At 46.9% G+C, this 4,222-nt stretch overlaps 1 pseudogene; it reads left to right on the top strand.

Moving 5' to 3' along the window:
- The first annotated feature begins 1,398 nt into the window (after window positions 1–1,398).
- LOC139255833 (zinc finger protein 256-like) lies at window positions 1,399–2,972 on the top strand (annotated as a pseudogene).
- Window positions 2,973–4,222: the final 1,250 nt, after the last annotated feature.

Genomic DNA, 4,222 nt, shown 5'->3' with positions numbered 1-4,222 from the left:
CTATATCAGTGGAAATATCCTCTCTGCATGAACCTTGTCAAGCTCCCTCATAATCTTATACGTTTCGATAAGATCACCTCTCAATCTTCTGAATTCCAATGAGCAGAGGCCCAAACTTCTCAACCTTTCCTCATAGGTCAACCCCCTCATCTCTGGAATCAACCTCGTGAACCTTCTCTGAACTTCCTCCAAAGCAAGTATATCCTTTCTTAGATATGAAAACCAAAACTGTACGCAGTATTCTTGGTGTGGCCTCACCAATACCCTGTATAACTGTAGTAAGACTTCCCTGCTTTTATACTCCATCCCCTTTTGCAATAAAGGCCAAGATTCTATTGGCCTTCCTGTTCACTTGCTGTACCTGCATACTAACCTTTTGTGTTTCATGCAGCAGGACCCCCCAGGTACCACTGGACTGCAAATTTTTGTCCATTTAAATAATAACTTGCTCTTCACATTTTGTTTCTGCCGAAGTGCATAACCTCACACTTTCCAACATTATACACCATCTGCCAAATTTTTGCCCACTCATTTAGCCTGTCTATGTCGTTTTGCAGGTTTTTTGTGTCCTCGCACATTGCATTTCCTCCTACCTTGGCTACATTACACTCGGTCCCTTCACCAAAGTTGTTAATATAAATTGTAAATAGTTGGGGTCCCGACACGGATTCCTGCGGCACCCCACTAGTTACTGATTGCCAACCCGAGAATTTATCCCGACTCTCTGTTTTCTGTTAGTTAGCCAATCCTCTATCCATGCGAATATATTACCCCCAACCCCGTGAACTTTTATCTTGTGCAGTAACCTTTTATGTGGCACCTTGTCAAATACCTTCTGGAAGTCCAAATACACCACATCCACTGGTCCCCTTCATCAAAGCCAGAGTCAGCACTTTTAGGGGAAGAGAGGGAGGGAAACTAGTGAATGTGGAACTTAATGCAGCCAGACTCAGCACCTTCAGGGGTGGGGAGGGAGGGGAACCAGAGAGTGTAGAACTGAACCCAGCCAGAATTGGTGGTGAAAATTGGGAATGGAGGAGAAACAGTGTAGAAATGTGTGATGGTTTGGATTTCAGCACAGCAGGAGGGACAATGTGTGGGACAGGGATTTACAGCTTTGGAAGAACAAGAAAAGAAAGAATGTTCCATGGAAACTAGATGTGTCTATCCTGAATTTCTGTCTTGTACTGACGGCGATTGAGTTTTATTATCTCCTTTTACAGAATATTAGAAGGGGAGATTTTCAGACAGGAAACGCAAATCAAACATCACGTCAAGATCTGACGGAGTCGGTCGATTCATCAGGACCTGAATATCATCGGCCTTTGAAAGTGGAAGGAGAAATGTTTGTCTGTTCTGTTTGTGGGAAAAGATTTCAAACATCAGTGTGACTGGAAAAGCACCGTGACACACACACCCGAGTGAATGTTCCAGTGCACTGTCTGTGGAAAGAGCTTTAACCAATTACACAGCCTGAAAAAACATTGCACCATTCACAGCGCGAAGAAACTGTAAACATATTGTGTGTGTGGGCGAAGCTTCAACCCATCGTCCAACCATGGAGAGTCACAAGGATACCCGCACCATGGAGAAACCGTGGAAATGTGGTGACTGTGGGAAGCTATTCAGATCACCGTCTAAGCTGAAAATTCATCGACGCAGTCACACTGGGGAGAGGCCATTCACCTGCTCCGAGTGTGGGAAGGGATTCACTCAGTCATCTGACCTGATGACACACCAGCGAGTTCACACTGGGGAGAGGCCGTTCACCTGCTCCGAGTGTGGGAAAGGATTCACTACATCATCCAGCCTGCTGATACACCAGCGCTTCCACACTGGGGAGAGGCCATTCACCTGCCCTGAGTGTGGGAAAGGATTCAATGTGTCATACGACCTTGTCAATCACCAGCGAGTTCACACTGGGGAGAGGCCGTTCACTTGCTCTGAGTGTGGGAAGGGATTCACTTGTTCATCCAACCTGCTGAAACACCAGCGAGTTCACACTGGGGAGAGGCCATTCATCTGCACTGAGTGTGGAAATGGATTCACTCAGTCATCTGACCTGCTGAAACACCAGCGAATTCACACTGGGGAGAGGCCATTCACGTGCTCTGATTGTGGGAAGGGATTTATTCAGTCATCCACCTTGCTGAAACACCAGCGAGTTCACACTGGGGAGAGGCCATTCACCTGCTCCGTGTGTGGGAAGGGATTCACTTGTTCATCCGACCTGCTGACACACCAGCGAGTTCATACTGGGGAGAGGCCATTCACCTGCCCTGAGTGTGGGAAAGGATTCAATGTGTCACACGACCTTGTAAATCACCAGCGAGTTCACACTGGGGAGAGGCCGTTCACCTGCTCCGTGTGTGGGAAGTGATTCACTTGTTCATCCAACCTGCTGAAACACCAGCGAGTTCACACTGGGGAGAGGCCGTTCACCTGCTCCATGTGTGGGAAGGGATTCACTTGTTCATTCACCCTGCTGAAACATCAGCGAGTTCACACTGGGGAGAGGCCATTCACCTGCTCCGTGTGTGGGAAGGGATTCACTTGTTCGTCCGACCTGCTCAGGCACCAGCGGGTTCACACTGGGGAGAGGCCATTCACCTGCTCTGAGTGTGGAAAGCGATTCACTCGGTCATCCAACCTGCTGACACACCAGCGAGTTCACAAGTGACTGCAGGGATTGGAATCTGCTGTTATTACTGCTGTTAATCACATCCCGACTGAACCGTGTTCATTCTGACAGTTGGGGTTTGTTTCTGCTGATAACCCTATAACTGGGCTGGACTTTAATATTCTGGATATATTGCTGATTGTGTTCTCGGGGCTGCAGTGTCCATTTAAGAAATGCTGTGTGTTATCTTTCCCCTTAATTCAGCAACTCTCAACAGAAAGTTAGTTTGCAATAAAATTATGAACTTTTACTTTAATCCTAAATTGATCTTTCGTACAAAATCTGCAATAGTGTGTGAAAGTTTCTACCAAATAAAATGTCCAATTAGAAAGAGCTGGCTGACAATTCTTACTGACTTGCACATTACACACAGTGGCCCCTCCATTATCCACCAGACAGAAGGGAAATGGGAATTAGTGGGAAATGTGTCCCCAAATGTTGCCCCTCCCATCTGATGCAGCAATCCACTCTGCACGGGAATAGAGACAAGTCCAGACCAAAACTGTGCGCAGTACTCCAGGTGTGGTCTTACCAACGCCCTGTACAGTTGCAGCAGGACTTCCCTACTTTTATACTCCACCCCCCTTGCAATAAAGGCCAATATTCTATTTGCCTTCCTGATTACTTGCATGCTAACTTTTTGAGTTTCATGTACAAGAACCCCCAGATTCTTCTGTACATAGAAACATCGAAAATAGGTGCAGGAGTAGGCCATTCGGCCCTTCGAGCCTGCACCACCATAAGATCATGGCTGATCATTCACCTCAATACTCCTTTCCTGCTTTCTCTCCATACCCCTTGATGCCTTTCGCTATAAGGGCCGTCTCTAACTCCCCCTTGAATATATCCAATGAACTGGCATCAACAACTCTCTGCGGTCGGGAATTCCACAGGTTAACAATTCTGAATGAAGAAGTTTCTCCTCATCTCAGTCCTAAATGGCTTACTCCTTATCCTTAGACTGTGCCCCCTGGTTCTGGACTTCCCCAACATCGGGAACATTCTTCCTGCATCTAACCTGTCTAGTCCCATCAGAATCTTATACGTTTCTATGAGATCCCCTTTCATCCTTCTAAACTTCAGTGCATAAAGGCCCAGTTGATCCAGTCTCTCATGTGTCAATCCTGCCATCCCAGGAATCAGTCTGGTGAACCTTCACTGCACTCCCTCAATAGCAAGAACGTCCTTCCTCAGGTTAGGAGACCAAAACTGAACACAATATTCTAGGTGAGGCCACACCAAGGCCCTGTACAACTGCAGTAAGAGCTCCCTGCTCCTATACTCAAAAGCCCTAGCTATGAAGGCCAACATACCATTTTCCTTCTTCACCGCCTGCTGTACCTGCATACCAACTTTCAATGAGTGATGTACCATGACACCCAGGTCTCGTTGCACCTCCCTTTTTCCTAATCTGCCGCCATTCAGATAATATTCTAACCTCACATTTATCCACATTATACTGCATCTGCCATGCATTTGCCCACTCACCTAATTTGTCCAAGTCACCCTGCAGCCTCTTAGCGTCCTCCTCACAACTCAAAC

The sequence above is a fragment of the Pristiophorus japonicus genome, unplaced genomic scaffold, assembly GCF_044704955.1.
Source record: "Pristiophorus japonicus isolate sPriJap1 unplaced genomic scaffold, sPriJap1.hap1 HAP1_SCAFFOLD_640, whole genome shotgun sequence".
NCBI lineage: Eukaryota > Metazoa > Chordata > Chondrichthyes > Pristiophoridae > Pristiophorus > Pristiophorus japonicus.
The sequence above is the reverse complement of the archived record's forward strand: the minus strand, read 5'-3'. Positions and strand labels throughout refer to the sequence as shown.